Here is a 17118-nt window from a genome sequence, read left to right as displayed (position 1 = left end):
TCTTCCTAATATACAACCCAAAGTTTCCCTCTTTCAGTTTGAACCCTCTGCCCTTTGTCTTATCACTACAGTTCCTGATGAAGAGTCTCTCTCCAGCTTCCCTGTAGGCCCCCTTCAGATACTGGGAGGTGGCTATGAGTTCTCTGCACAATTTTCTCTTCTTCAAGCTGAACAGTCCCAACTTTCTCTGCCTGTCTTTGTAAGAGAGGTGATACAGTCCTGGAGGACTACTGCCTAACAATATGGGGAATATCAGTCTTTCTTTTTGACCCTCCCTTCAAATTTTAGTATATAGGAACAGAACCACTTAAAACCTTTATCTTGCTTTCAAACTTGATTAAAATTATCATGTTCAATCCTTAGTAGTCAAAGACACAGAGAGGCAGAACCACACACATCTCACTTCCTGAGGAAATTACGATAAGAAGTACAGAAGTTATTACCAAAATTGATCCATGCCTGTAAGCAAGAAGCTAACCTTTGGGATCTGTTTCCGACTTGGGTTCTCCCAGAGCCACGTTCTCTGGAGTCAAGTCCCCGCAGAGAGGCCCAGGAGGTAGCAGCAGTGTGCACCTGCCCCACTGCGCCAAACGCGCCCAAGGAACATGCAGGAACGCCCAAATCCAACATATTCCCAGGGATTTGGCCGCTGTGCCTTCAGCAATGTCTTTATCCCTGCTTCAAGTTCCATATGGTGACCAATTCTTATGACACAACTTTTCAATCTTGTGCAAAGAAGGGGAGATGAGCATAAACCCAAATAATGGAGCAAGTAACTAATGTAACTCAGAACATAAACTAATTCATTTATTGGGGGCAGACAATAAAGCTTTCTTTACACAAAAGAGATGGGGGGCAGCTTCAGTTCCTTTAATTACATATCAGAAACAAAATCACAAATTCTGAAGATTCTCCTGGTTTTCAAAAAGCCCATCACTAGATTTTTATTCACTGTACTTTTACCTGAAAGTTTCTTCACTCAGAATGAACATTATCCCATTTTAGTTATTTTAGTTATTCTCCCATATGAAAAATAGCCATTCGGAAAATTTTTGAGAGGAGTGGAAATTTAATTATCTATACTTGTGAACCAAACACAAAACTTAAAATGTCAGATTCTCCAAGCACTTATGGGACATCTGTCTTCCCTAATCTTTAGTTTAAATAAAAGGCCAGCAACATTTTCTGACAGTGTTCTTTAAAAGCCTGCTCTAATGGAGCTCCTCCACCACAGATGCCTGTGGCAGATTGAAGAGTACAGAAGTTGGCAAAGTCTGCTGAATCAGAAACAAATACCCCTCCCTCTATCAACCATGTGGGAAGGTATCCATGTATTACTGCTGCACCGATCTTGCACATATATCACAAAATGACCTTTTGTCACTGTTTCCTCCCTAGAAGGACGGGGAATAGCAAAAGGCAGACAGCAGAGATGTTGATGTCTCTCTCTGCAGATGTTTTCAGGACCAGATAGTACCTATCGGGGAATGCAAGAAAGCTGGACACGGCCTTTTTACCGGGGCCTATAGTGATAGGACAAGGAAGAATGGCCTTAGACAGAGAAAATTTAGGCTAGATATTAGGAAGAAACTTTTCACCCGGAGAGTGGTGAGGCACTGGCACAGGCTGCCTAGAGAAACTGGGGATGCCTCATCGCCATCAAGGCCAGGCTGGATGGGGCACGCTGGCACGGACACCACAACGACCCCAGGGATGAGGCACGCAGCAGCTCGGGCAGCACCTCTCAGGATGCAGCATGGCCTGGCCCCACCGCCACGGCCACCTTCCCCTGCCGACCTCAAAGGCCCAGGGACGGCCGTCCCGACGCCTTTCCCGGCCGGCCCGTCGCCGCCGGCTCCGGCGGAGGGGAGCAGGGGAGGGCGCGGAGCCCGGCGGATGATCCGCACTAGCGCTCCCCTTCCGGCCACGACAGCCCCCGGCCCGCGACCACCGCGGCGTGGCCAGCGGGGGCGGAACGGGCGAGAAGCCGCTGCCCTTCCAGCGCCTGGGCAGGTCCCGCCGGAGCTCCCCGCACCCGCTCCGTGCCGCCCCTCCCGCCGCTTACCCGCGCCCGCCGCGCCGCGCCTTTGGAATTTTCGCGCGCGCTGCCCCCGCTGCCCAGGGCCGCGCATGCGCGGGGCGGGGCGGGGCTGGGCCCGGCCGCCGGACCTCCGGTGACCCGTGACAGAGCCGCGGCGCCCAGTGCGGGCTCTTCACGGAGAGGGTGGCTGGCACTGGAACAGGCCGCAAAGTACTAAGACTGAGTTCAGGAAGAGTTTGGACAGGGCTGTCGGGCACATAGTGTGACTCGTGCGGATGTCCTGCACAGGGCCAGGGGCTGGACTTCCGTGGTCCTTCTGGGTCCGTACTTTGCAACTCGGAATATTCCGTGTTTCTTTGATTGTGAACCTGCAGATTCAGCCTGCGGACGCTTGGCTGCCCGACTCACACAGGGGACACCACGAGCCAGAGCTGGGACAGAGGCCTTGTCGGTGTTGAGGGCCAGGGCGCTCGCAGGGCTCCTCGTGAGTCTGAGGCGCCGCTGCTGCCCGCACGCCGAGCACTCGCTGGCTGAACCCGGCATAGGCAAAGCCTCTCTGATCCTGCCCGTGCAGCTCGGGAGCGGCTCCGCAGGGAAACCAAAGTGACGGGGACCACACCCGGGGCCCCGGTGTGGGTTGTGCCTTCTCAGCCGCTGTGCACCAAATGCTGGCCGCGGCCAAGGCCTGCCCAGTCTTTGCCCTGGGCTCTTGTGAATGAACAAAACCCTTCAGCTTCACCACTTTGGTAAGATAAAGTGCAAAACATGTTAAACTTTTGCTTCTTTTCGGTTTTCTGAACATAGCAGGTCTTTGTATCCCTGTGAACAAATGCTATCGGTTTGAGTACACACAGAGTAAATAAAAAATTCTGTTTTGAATAAATTTAGGGTTGGAAAGAAATACTCGATTTGCTTAAATTTTTGTTGGTGTCAATTTGAGAAATGCAGACTTGGTGCATTTTTGCTCATCACTCCCTAGCCCACTTACACAGTCATCCTTAATTCTCTTCCTCTCAGTCTTCCTGTTCAACTGATCTATTTGGCTCCTTCTCCTGTTTATCCTGGTAGTTCTTTCACTCCTGCCTCCGTTTTACTCCCATGTTCGCTTTGCAAGATAGAGCTGGTGGGAAGTTGCTACTGTATTTACCCCTGTCTTTTTGAGAAGCCATCAGCACACAGAATTCTCTGTTTGCTAGCATCTTCATCCAAATATGCATTCCTACACCACCTTGTCCTTATTTCCTCCTCGAAGAAACTGGTAGTTTCTTGAAGGGGCTCATTGCATTCCTGTATATTGAAAAACAAAACAGATTATCTGAAAGAACAAAGTCACTAAGGCAGAATGCTCTCTCTCTTGAACCTAGGTTGAATTGTTGCTTTTCAGGTGGATTTTAAATTAAATTGCAATGAGATCACTGGTCTGAGGTATAGGCTAGTTTGTATTAGACTTGTGTTCAAGATTTAAAGTCTGCTTGAACATGACTACCACGGCGGCTGAAGTTAAAGTTGCTGGTTTTGTTTTCACAATTTTACAAGACCAGCTGGTGTTCAAACTCCTTACTCCTATTCAGCTTTCATATTCTTGCATTCTTCTTCCATTTCTTTTTCAGAGGTTGCCTCTTTTCTGATCACCACTCCTTTCAATATTCTATGAAATGAGACATCCCTGTCAGTACAAAAGCAAATTCAACCTACCCATATAGTGAACTCCCTATGCATTACTTAAATTACTCTTCCCATTTTATCCTATCAAATCAGAAATACCTGATGAATTAAAGGCTTGTTTGTGAAAGTTTCAGAGTTTTTTCTTGGGAAACAGCAACTGGTCATCAGGCAACCCATCAAGACAAACTGTAAGAGATGTTTCCCATACATCCAACACATTTGCAGACCACAACTTGGAGCTTTGTATGTAATGCCCATATGCACACAATGAGTCCAGCTGATAGTTCATGCAACTCTTTTAATCATTCTACTCCTCTTTTTTTGTCAAGTGAAAACATGGAAGAATTTGCTTTCTACCATCAATCGTGTCAATACTTTCTTAAATGTCAACATTATTAATTTCATTCATGACACTTTTTACAGTTCTTGTACACTGGAAGAAGCTTTTTACAGTTCTTGTACACTGGAAGAAGCTTGAGTGGAAGAAGTTTGAAAACATAACTTTTTATGTTTCTGATTGAATGTATTCCAGAGTTGTCCAAAGTGTATTTCTATCCCATAGTCAGAGTAGCAAAAACCTGCCTTTGTTAATTGGCTTGATGTTTACACCATCAACTTAGACAATTTTGTTGCTGTTCAGCAAGCCAACTGCTCAAAAAGTTCTTATGCATTATGCTTAAAGATCATTGTAATATTCAAGAAGCTGTAAAAAATAAATGCAGGAATTAAAAAAAAAGCTAAGCTAGGGCATTTAAGGAAGCCATGGGAAAGGGTACACTAGACAAATATATAAAAAATAGGTGCAAATAAAAAACAAAGATGAAAGGAAATTACTAATATGAATAAACTCCAGTAGGTGGAAAGAACACTTGGTAATATTACCTTCAAAAGACCCTCATTTTAAATAGTCAAAAAATAAGTGACACTGATAAAAATAATGAAATAGGTAGTAAAAATCAAGTGAATGCAAATATAAATGTTATGTTACTTCAGACAGTCTGTAGGGTGTTTGCCACTCCCACATTTAATAAATGCAAAACATTTGAGGTTAAAAAAATGTTATGGGGACTATTTCTTTAGCCTTGATCTTTAATAACAGCTACTACAACATACAGAGCTAATACAACTGCTTTAGAGAATTTTTAATAGTAAATCTCTGACACGAATAATATTTGAGATTATTAAAAGTCACCAGAAATAGTACTGCTAGGTAAGGATTCCATTACTTCAAATTCTGAATATTTTGGAAAGAATATTCCAAATACCAGAGAATTCCTGGCTGCTCTCTGAGAACTGTAGCAATCTCCCCTTCCCCAAGGTACGTTGCCAAAGCCCGTCATTAAGCTTTGCACTTTGATGAGACACAGCAGATACTATACTTTGGTTCAGGGCAAAATATGGACATGTGATCTTTTTTGCCAGTATTAGTTCGATATTAACAACTGTATTCCTGTTAGGGGAAGAGAAAGAAATACATATTTGACAAGTCTGAAGGGAAAAAGGAAAAGAGGTGGGGAAAAAAAAGAAAGGAAGAGTTCCAGCTGTTTGAAGCTTTTCAGGAGTTTGCAATGTTAGAATAAATGCTGGGGGAGGTAGACTGATGGGATGAACTGCAGGTGAGGCACACAAAGGTGCACGGTAAATAGAATTATCAATGCATATGACCACCACATATGGAATATATTTTATGAACATCATAGTGATAAACTGAAGAGTGCATACTGCTCTAAGCAACAGGAAAGTACCAAGCAAAATGCCCTTAGACCCCTTAGCTGAAGTGAACATGAACACTCTATGAACACCTTCATAGAGGTCTGTGGCTTGCTCAAAATGGTTGGTACAAGATAACAAAGAGCTAAGGCAGGTGCTACAGCCATACTCTTGTCCTTTACAGTTGGGATTGGAACTGCCTCAACACTGCAGTGGCAAGCAAAGCATAAAGCATATTGAAGAGATTCCCAGAGAAGACCACAATGTGTAACAAGTGACCAATAGATTTCAGTGTATTGCTGTTTGCTAGCCACAGTAGAGGATTTCTGAATAGGCAAATGTGGCATTTCTAGATGCTGATTATATATTTGTCAATTTACCTGCTAAAATACTGTATTTTGGGCAGCTGTTAGCAGAATAGTTAGACATGTTTGCTTCCATGAGTTCCTGGTGTTCATTTTCTCCCACATCTCCCATTTGATTTGCAGTATAATTTCATGGCTGCTTATGCTTTCTATGTTAATGTTCCATTAAAGAAACTGCCTTCAGTAAGGAGAAGGGGAGTTGCTTCTTGGAGGCATCAAGAGTCTGCAAATCCTGTTGATGAACTTTGTGAGCAGTGCATCCCACACAGCCTTTAGGTTCACACTGGAATAATTTTATCTCTCTCTCTCTCTCTCTCTCTCTTTTATTTTCTTTTCCTTTTATTTTTTTTTTCTCTTTGGAATGTAATTCCTGTTAATTTGACATCCTGAGGATGTTTATTTGCTCCTGAGCAGGAAAGGAACATTTTCTGTGTTCCTGTGTTCCAAGTGATAGATTAATATGTTTGGTTTCTTCTTAATGCAAATGCCATCAAGTCTTTTGCTGGGGAGTCTCTGTAGGATTAAAAAAAAACTGGCCCTGAATTGACCAGTGCTGTGTAATGTTCCTTAAATCAGACCTGAGGAGTTCTCCTACCTTCTGTTGAGGCTGACTCTTATTTGTCAGACTGGTAAAAAAACATGGTCACAAGGATAAAATTTAGAAATTGTACCATATATCAATCTCTTAGTTAATCTTGGCACAGTCAAGATTTTCATAATTCGTCTTATTATGTATCTTTCCGAAATGTTATTAGAGAAGCTGAAGTGTTTAGGTTGGTGATTACATTTCTATCTATAGTTTATAAATTTTCTTGTGGAAAATAATCCTGAAAATAAATCCTTTCCCTGTACCTGTCTGCACTCACAGCAGGTGCTATTCAAAGAAAGCATGAGTTACATTAATCATTCCAAATACACTGAGACAATTAAAAAAATTCATGATGTCTTGGTGCTGTCCTGCTGAACATTTGAATACTGGAGACCATTTCCACGGAATCAAGCACAGTGCATTGAAGCAGAGATCTTAGTAATTTCCATGGTATTCCCTATTGATATTCTAAAAAGTTCCTGCAACATATACAGATGAAGCATGAAATACTTGCTACAGGATGGAAAGTTAATGACTTTGCCTTGGCCTGTTCTCTTACTGACAGCTATTAACAGGATGAAATACTCCAGTGAGCATTTCAGTTTCATATGTGTGACCTTCCTGCTTTATATAAAATACTCTCCTTAACTAAAAGAGCTATTTACACATTCTAGAACCTGTGAGATTTTACCAAAATTTAAGATGATAAAAAGGGAAATGCTGTTTTTACTGGCAGCAAGCAGAAGTCAAAATAAAGCCAGGAAAATATGATAAAGATCATGCTGGAACCAATTTTCAGAGGGCTGGAGATACAGGAAACTGCTTATTGATAATTGGTATGCAGCTACAAAACTTCATAGTGAGTTCCATAATTAGTCAAACTCACAGTAAGTTATGAAGCATTATTAGCTTCATAACAAGATGAAGTTAATATCATAAAGTATATCAGTGAACTCAAAGATTTTATCATACACTGAAAGTCTTTAGCTTTTTCCTTTGCAAACCTGATTACTACAGGTGATATTTTCAAATTAAGCAAGTATTATCTCAATAACTTAATTTTTCTTCACAGTTTAAAAGTATGAGAAAGCTGGTCACTACTTGAAACTGAAATATCAAACTAGCCCACAACACTCTGAAACATTGCAAGTAAAACAGCTTGTACATTCTAATTCCATTAAATACAGAAATTGACTAAATGTACTAGAAATGTACTAAAAATGCAGCAAGATAGTCATTGTCCATGGAATATAAGACTAGTGTAAGAATAAAAGGAGAAAAGAAAAGCCTTTAAACGAATAAATTTCTCCATAACTGCCTTTTGTCATATGGATTAAATTCTTTTGTTAAAAATGGAAGCACAGTTGCCACACTAACATAGTTTTGCTTGAAACAAGAGACTGCTTTAAGACGTATATAAGCTTTGCCAAGCCTATATCTCCATCAAAACCAAACAAATCTAACACGTAAACAAAAATGCTATACATCAGATGAAAGTGAAATTACCAATATCTACTCAATGCATTAATTTCCACCTTAGTATTCCTAGTGATGACTTCGCTATTAAAAACAAAACAAAACAAACAAACAAACAAAACCCCCATCAAAACACCAAAAATTATAGAACATAGGAAAAGAGGACTGAATGGAGAGACAGTGAGAAGGTACTTCTTTTTGTCTTTAAACTAATCTCATGCTTGGTTAGCTAACCAGTTGACAAACTCATCTTTATGGTTTGCATTTTTCTATGTTTGCTGAATGCTGTGTATGATCATTTGTTCACAGCAACATAGGCCAGTCTACGACTGTAGCCTTTATGCCTTTACAAATTACGTTTTCAGTGTTGCAGACCACCGCTTCACAAAAATAATCCCTCAGTTGGGATCCCTTCAAAATGGAAAATATCCCCACTTATTGAGCAGCTTGTTTAAAGTAGCTATGAAAATAGTATAGAGAAGTCTGTAGAATCATTCCAGTGTTAGTCAAAAAGTGGCTGAAACAGCTCCATGACAGAAAATAAAAACAACAGTTCGTGGATCGCCAACTTTCCCCCCACAGTCTCTATACATTAACTGAAAACCTTGTTTTTCTCATTCCTTCATTTAGCTTGTTGGACACTGCAATATCATGCTTTTTTGACCTCCCAAAGGAAGTTTAACTCTAGTATTCTATTGCCTTCTCTCCTTCTTTAAACAGTTTGTCATCCACACTCCTTTGCCTGCAATACTCATATTTGCAAGTCGGTGGTATGCACTTTTCATAAATCTCCTTTCAGCTATTTTAGCAATCATTCTTCCTTTATTGGTATTAACCTTTCTTTAACCTTTTCTATCTTCAGATTTAATCCCTTCCTTATGACATCTCTGACAAAATACCAATTTGTTTTCCATCATTCTCTCATTAATACAATATTCCTTTGTTCCCTTAATTTCTTGCATCATTAGCTGAATATTTACATTGGATCACCTTTAAATGATAATCTAATATTTAAATAATAATCTAATACACTGAATCTTTTTCACAGCTGATAATCACTTGCATGAATATAATTCATACTGTTCAAAAGAGCTTTATACAGCTTTGTGCAGACCACATAAAGCCTGGTTGGAAAATATATTTTTTCAAATACCTCTATAAATGAAAGGTATATATGCAAATGCATCACTCAAAATGAAATTGCAAAAATAAATATTGTATTATGTTGAAGACTGAGAGTATGTATCTGTAAACTACAAATAAATGTTTAAAAAACTGTTTTGAATTAATCCAAATCTGAACATCATAATGCCAAGTTACTGTCACCTATAAAGTAAATCTTAATGTATTAAAAATCACAAAGTAGGAGCTGAAAAGCTCATAATGCTGTTAATGCAATCCTAAGTTTAATGCATAGAGTTTGTTGCTGCCCTGTTTCTCTTGTCCCCACAATGTCATACTTCTTGTTTTCCATGTTATCTCTCAGAGATGTCCACTGGAGTTTGCTTAAGAACTCAAACCTGAGCTTAAACTATGTATTTCCTTACCTTTACATATTTTTTTCATTTCAGAGGGCATAAAAAAAATCTCTGGTAGCAGCTACAATACCATAAGAGGTTCTTTCATATTTGATCTCACAAAATAGCTTTTGTCATGAAATAATATTATATCAAACATGATATGAAGCTGAATTCCCGTCCTTCAAGTGGCAGTTTTTCCCCATCTAGTTAATGACTAAAGAGATACTCGTACTGTAAAATACTGTAGAAATGGGAGCTAAGGAAAAGTATTTTAAAAGCAAATATAATAATTATTATGTAAAAAATATCTACTGAAATGATATGACTAAAGAAGCCTGGATGCTCTGAATCTTCATTTGTTGGCTTTGTGGTTTCTAGGAAATCATTAATTCTTGCCTTTTCCAAGGACTAACTAAATACTGTAAGGCTGTAATGTAAAGAAAAAAAATAAACCATCAGTAACTTTAGTAACTGAGAAGGAAACTGAAAGTGACACTGGGTGAGTTCCTAGAATGTAAAAAGGCTTGTGTGATTTCTTAGTGTATTTACTGGTTTTTGACACCATAATCCAGAAAAGACATTAAGCTGTTAGAGAGCATCCAGAGGAGGGCCATAAGGATGGTGAAGCGCCTTGAGGGGAAGCTGTATGAGTAGCAGCTGAGGCCATTTGGTCTGTACAGCCTGGAGGAGACTGAGGACAGACCTCACTGCAGTTACAGCTTCCTCCTGACGGGATGAGGAGGGGCAGGCTCTGATCACTTCCCTGTGCTGATCAGCGACAGAATGCCAGATACCCTTCAGGTAACCCCTGAAGCTGTGTCGGGGAGGACATTTGAGAAGGGTTCTTCACCCAGAGGGTAGCTGGGGCACTGGAACAGGCTTCCCAGGGAAGTGGTCACAGCACTTGGCTGGCAGAGTACTAGAGCATCAGGACAATGTACTCAGGTACATGGTGTGACTCAGGGATGGTGCTGTGCAGGGCCAGGAGTTGGATCCAATGATCCTTGTGGGTGCCTTCCAATTCAGCCTGTTCTATGATTCTGTTGTATGGGATACAGCAGTGAAATATTCTAAACATGATCATGTGGGGCTGTACATTACAACATGTGAAATGCAACACGTAAAACAAGTAACTGTATTAGTTAGGGAGACATTATCTATTTTCAGTGGTTCCAGCATCCTCAATATTCAAAATATGTGGGGGCTGTGGCATTACTTACTACCTCTCAAAATGCTTCTCCATGCCACAGGGTGAGAGCCAAGCTGTTCATGGGAACAGAGGGCCAAAAGAATGAGAAGACAGGGAGCTTGACCCTATCTAGATTTTTTCTCGAGGTGTAAAGAGAATGGAGCAAAAACTTCATCAGCAAGATCTTGTGCATCTTCTGTCAGAGCTGCTCTTGCACTGCAGCTGACATCCTGATGATTCATATTTTGCCAGGCACTCAGTTCAATTTTGGCTGCTCTGTACCCATAAGAGAAATCAAAAATGAACATGATTTAGTGCTGCTTTGAGTTGTGCCAGTGCATGAAAATGTGTGATCTGTGGCTGGATAATGATATGATACTTGTTTGTCATGGAATAAAGAAAGCTTAATTATGAAAACAACAGGGAGAAAGTACAAGAGGTCTTTCCAGAAAGTCTGCAACAAACAGGTTTCAAACTGTCATATTGCTAGCTTCGTGAGCATTCCATTTAAAATTATAACAAAATGTATTAGTACTTGTTCAGAGAACTTGTAACCATGTTAGACCTACCAAATTCATAGTAGGCCAGTGATAAATAATGATGAAATTAAAAAGATCAATGTTGCAAAATGCTCTTTAACAGAAGACCAATGTTTTTTTTCCTGTACCTTTGAGACTGGTTTCTCCTGTAGTTTTATGCTCATCACTGTTTTTAATTCATATCCATATGATAAAATTCCTTAATCAACATGTGACAAAAGCTATTTATCATACTATATTTAGTACTGTTACAAATCTGTAGTATTAGTCTCCTCTCATACACAAATTTGAAGCAGGTGGGTTTAATGGTGTATTTTTATGAATAAATTTCAGGCTCTAGAAGCTCTGTTTTCCTAGTGTAGCTGCATACGTAGCAAAGCCTTCTGCACAGCCTTTTCTAATGGCCTGGCAAAGCTTTAGGTCCCATGCTTAAGGCTAGGCAGCGTACTGTGGCAAGTGCAACTGATGTGCATGCTGTTAGACACGAGCTTACAGTTTCTCAGCATCAGGAATAAATTCCTTGGCTATGACCTCACTAATGCTTGTGCTCGAATGGGAAATGGTGGCCTGAATGTGCCACTCTGGCCATGCTGGTGTTACAGAATAAGCTAGAAAATCTGGCTTCCAGCCAGGTGCCTCTTCTGGCTTGTCAGTCACTGTGTCTGACTCTTCATACTTCTAATGTCATACTTACTAATGTCATCACAGATGTTCTTGAAGACATGGCAGCAATCAGAAATTATTTTTGTCTGGCTCATCCTTTTCAGTAATCATGTTTTTCTCACCTTCAGAATCACTGCAGATAAGGCTCTATTGCCTTAGATGTCTTAGATATTGTACACACACAAAAAGACTTGATCATAAACAACTTTTTTTTTTATTGGCGTTCTGGTTCCCTGGTGAGAGACATTTGCAGACGTTCAACATATTTCCCCAGAAGACTCATAAACGTCCACAAAACTCAGACTGTGCTGGCCAGTAGCCAGCAGTAGAAGTGGGTAATGCTGTTGCTTCCCTAGCCTACAGCCAGAAACACCAGCAGTGGGCAATGACACAGCCTAAAGGGTATCTAATTTCTCAGAGACATACTGAGAATATGCGTCTGCTTAGACCTGTCCATTATGAAAGACTATTTTCCCAGCAACATAATAATTTCTGCTTACTTTTCTTTTTCAGAACCCTCACCTTGTAAACAGTTCGGAGACTTTTCTGAAGGAGGGTACTATGTGCATTTAAGAATATTTTCTCTGCTAACAGCTATTTACAGTCTAGGTTGTCATGCTGTTAAGCAGTAACAACCAAGTAACAGAGCATTTCCTAGGAATTAATGGCTTGCTAGGCAGAGTTTAAAGCCTGAGGTACAGCCAGAGGCTATTAACTCCAGCTGGTCATTAAAAATCCTTCGGAAATACCTTGCTCTAAGGTCAGTATTACTGTTAAAACAAATGTAGGCAGATGGATTTATTTCATGGGTTGCATTTTCAGCTGGTATGCACAGGGCTTTTCTGGAGAATTTACACCTTCTTAACATTAACCAGTCAATTATTTGAGTCACCTCTATGCATTCCAGTCATGCAGTTTTAATTATCCTTATTATGAAAAATGGAAGTGTAGCACTCTGGCAAATTTCCTATCAGTTTATCTGATTAACCTTTCACATCTTCTGACAAGTGTAGCATCTTTTTTTGCCTGCCAAGGAAACAAAACCTCTGACTGAGCATTTATTCCCTAAGAATTAAGTATTTCATTTTCTCCTAAGTATCTAGTGTGTTTGCACAAAGACAGGATCATTCAGAGTATCAACTGGCCAGCAGGTCAAAAGGAAAGTTTAACACAGGCAGAGTTTTACAGTCTTTAACAAGAGCCTATATATAATAAAAAAAACAGTTTAAAACACCTTCTGGGGAGACAGTGCAGTAGCAAAAGACAAAGTCAAGAAAATACATTTAGAATTGATTTCCTGAAACAGAATATGAGCATTCAGTGGAATTATTCTTTCTCAGAAGTGGAGATGGGCACATTTAGGAATAAACCATGGGTTAATTTAAGTTCTACAAAATAAATCTTGAAACTTATGCAGCTGATTGGTCAGATATCTTTCAGAACAGTCATCTGCACATGGGTTTATATTTTTGTAATATTCAGATTTTAAAAAACAAAGTGAAAATACAGCAAAAACACTGTTATTGAAAAATTGCTATTGTTGCTGGGGTTAAAAAAATAATAAATAAGACAGTCTGTATGTTTAGTAAAAAGTCATTACTTTTTACTGCCTATAATGTGTCTGTACTGTGATAATACGAATATGCCCAAGTACAGAAAAAAACCTCTTATGCTGCCAGTTCTCCAATATTTGCAGTTTTTACCTGAGTACTGACTTTTCTTAGAAGTGAAATGGCCTACCTGAAATTTGTAAAGCTTTATTAGTCCATTAAACCAGTTCTGATCTTGTCAAAGGACAGACTTCTTTTGTTTCACCAGAGTTTAACTCTCTGGGTGATTACTTTTAGAGGGAAGCAGCAGGGCTTTGGGATTTGACTTCACCACTTTTAATGAGACAAAACTAAGTATCAACACATCCCTCTCAGCCACTGTTGGCTGAGATCAGTAGATGTGGAAGTTTCTAGATTTTTACTGGGCAAACTATATTGCAGCAGTGAAACTAATTATTTTCTTAAAATACTCAGAGCTGTAGAGCAAAAGATGATTGCAGGAATCCTATTGATCTCCTGTTGCACTACCAAATCTTGTACCTTTTCTGCTGAAGTGCAGCTGTAGGTATTTGTTTGTTTTGTGCACACATAGATACACATACAGGTCCTGATAGGTGTTCTATCCTATTTTTAAATTATTTTCACTGACATATGAATATCTTCTACTTTAAAAATTGTTTTAACACCTCAACAAGGTGCATATATGTCACCTGAAGGCTTTTAAATATCCCAAACTTGACTTTCATGGAGCTACGTAGGATACAGAGAAGTCCTAAGGCACAAATCCTGCAAATAGTTACACATCTGCTTAGATTTACAGACTTAGGAGTCCTTTGAAAGTTAAGCATGTAGTAAAGACTTGCAGGATTGATGCTTAACAATTTTTATTATAATATATTGATATTCATATAGGAATATGCTTATATTCCATGACTGTACAACCTGTTTAAATGTAAATTTTCTTCCTCTATCACCAAATTCTGATAGCAATATTTGACTGTAGTCAGTGATGTCAGACTCCCAACCTGAATTCAAGGCAGTCTAAGAAATGCAGGTTTCTCCAACAAAGAAAAAGGTGCTTTCCCAACTTAGGCTGAAATAGTTGCAAATTCTGCCTGTGGCTGGGCATGAATTATGGACTTTCATAAAGTGTTTGAAAATCTGTGCTTTTAGTATAAGAGACAGTGTGTATAAAATCAAATTTTGTCCTTCTAAGTGTGCTTCGAGATGAAACATCCACCCCTTCAACATTAACTGGATAAGTTGCAGCAGTTACAGTGAAAGGATGCCAAGACTAAACTATTTACTTAAAAGATTCCAATGTGTCCAAGCACCAAATGGTTTAAGTCTTTCAACCAGGCAATTAATAATAAAACCACTTTTCCAAAACACAGTTATCAGCACCCCAGATGTATACCCGAATTTAGTAGTATCTGATTGTCCAACATGTTGCACATTACCCTGAGCAAAAAGTTTCTCACCAAATGGATAGCTTTAGTCCTGAAATCCATATCAGATGTTCAGGAGGTATACTGGCAAAAGATTTAAATGCCCCAAGTTTTAAACTGCAGCTTCCTGTGGACAAATACTTGGAAAAACCAAAAAGCACCCCACACCTTTGAAAATATTTTTCTTTTCACTGGGTTGTTCCAGGAATTAACTCTTCTTCCTATTAACAGACTTTTTTCCTTGTGAGGATACCTAGATGTCACTCATCTGGGTAGAAAGTATATTTTTCTTGAACAGAATAGGTTGCATCAAAATAAAAGGAAAATTTCTTGTGGCCCTCCACTTTATCATTAATTATTTCCACATTACCTGACAGCTGTTTAGAAGACCTTACTCAAATGTCTCTGTTTTCTTATGGGAAAAAATGGGGAAAATTGCAGCAAGTAAATATGCAAGTGAAAGATATAAGTGAACATATATAAGCAGTATGGAGGTCCGAAATAGAACTCAGGGAACCAGAAACAACCACAAATTTCTTTATCTTAATAAAAGAGATACAGCCACTGCAGCAACATTCAGAAGCCGCAGATCCAGCGTCACTGAATTCTTTTCACATGTCTGAAGTCAAGCTAATTGACATAATAGATGGTCACATGATAATGTTGTCAGATTCCACAAAGGATTAAACTAATCTGTGTCCAAAGTTACAGTGTTTTACTGCTATGCCAGAACCACTAATGACAATTCCCAGAATAACTATTTAGATGCATTTTATTCTTTAGAAAATGATTTATTGAAGGTAGTATACACTTGGAGTCAGCATTTTATGGGGAAAGCAATGCATTCTTTTTAACAGAATTGTAGGTGTCCTTTTATTTATTCCTGGAGTTTTCCTCTCCATTTGATATCATGTACTGTAAAGATATTAGAGAGAACCTAACAAAGATGCTTTTGCATGAACTTCTTAAATGTATATAAATTATTCTCCACAGCAGCATACAAAGTTGCACATTTCACAGAGGCAATGTCTTCTTTCAGCCACTTGCAAATAACATGCAGTTGCAAATTTTGTATGCTATGGAGTGCTGTACATCATTGTTCCCAGGCTATGACAAACTGCTAAAATGGGCATGTACCTAGACATGCCATTTTTTTCACAGGGTGTGTGGAGACCAGTATCTTGGCTGTGTTTCTGCTGACCCAGTGAACATCTGTTTTCAGCAATATTTTTCGAGACACATATGAAGATCATGAAGCAAATATCTGACCAGACTGCTGGTCTAAACTCTTTGCATTTATGTGTACACAGTAAATTCTGTGTATCATAGTTCCATATCCACTTCAACTCATCTTATATCAACTAGTTACAGAAAATTCTTTCCTCCATGCCTCCTGAGTTACTAAGCATGGAACTTTTCTTCCATGGAAATGCACAAGGGAATTTAAACCCTGATAAAGATATGGGAGAGAATTTAAATCCAGTTTAATTGTGTGAAGCTTAAAGTCACACTTTTTAAAATTAGATTACACAGTTTGTCCCTTTATTAATTTTATACTTCAAGGCCACTCAAAATCCATTTGTATTAAAGAAGCAATAAGCCATTTAGAAAAAATGTAATGATAACAAGTTAATCTCTGAAAGCACTGAGGTAACTAATCCAATAATGATGGCATAATTTTTGTTCAATATGCTGTAAAGGACAGATCACAAATCTATGTTTACCATTACAGTGGCAGAAGAAATCTTAATAAAAGGGCCCCCTTATGAAATACACTGCATCTCAAAAAGCTCTGGCAAAAATGCTCTGACCCTATAATCCCATTCAAGACAATCATATTGGATCAAAGGCCTGCTGGAATATGGAGCGTCTGTGGTAGATGAAAGGCTTAGATGTCAGCAGTTAGTGTAAGATACAATCATAAAAGAATGGGAAAAGATTCATGGAACACAATAAATAAAATGTGTAGCCGCTTTTAATTTTGAAACATAAAGGACTCTTTAGTATCAGTATTTTCCTGACAATTTACTACTGTAATTTTACTGTAGATTATTACTATCCATTATGATTTTCATATATTTTCAAGTGACAATACAGCATCCTCTGTTCTCCCGACGATACAGCACTGAGTACAAGTCTGAAAACAGAGCAGCAGTTAAACAGATGACCAAGTATCAAATTTAAGCCATGATTTACAATGGTGAATGTCTCCAGAATGCGCTTCCTTTGGAACAAAGTATAGCAAGAAATAAAAGAGGAAAAAGCTTTGATAGTTCTTTCCTACCTCTGTAGGATGGAACAAAGCAATCAGCATCCATCCAACAGAGAAACCATAGCTAGCTCTCAGTGCTCCTGAAAATTTA

General features: G+C 39.2%; 1 protein-coding gene across 6 annotated transcripts in view; it reads right to left on the bottom strand.

The window, feature by feature from the left end:
• FANCC (FA complementation group C) overlaps nucleotides 1-17118 on the bottom strand; it is a 95821-nt gene that overhangs the window by 71327 nt on the left and 7376 nt on the right. Inside the window, exon 1 of one of the 6 annotated variants that reach the window (XM_086868369.1) lies at nucleotides 2066-3328. The exons of 4 other annotated variants lie outside the window; for them this stretch is intronic. The gene's annotated coding sequence lies outside the window, so the exon portion shown is untranslated. Of the gene's footprint in view, nucleotides 1-2065; nucleotides 3329-17118 lie in introns of those variants that run through there. One more of the 6 variants, XM_086868373.1, reaches the window with a different exon arrangement.

This window comes from Cyanistes caeruleus, chromosome Z, assembly GCF_971803275.1.
Source record: "Cyanistes caeruleus chromosome Z, bCyaCae1.hap1.1, whole genome shotgun sequence".
NCBI classification, from domain to species: domain Eukaryota; kingdom Metazoa; phylum Chordata; class Aves; order Passeriformes; family Paridae; genus Cyanistes; species Cyanistes caeruleus.
The sequence above is the reverse complement of the archived record's forward strand: the minus strand, read 5'-3'. Positions and strand labels throughout refer to the sequence as shown.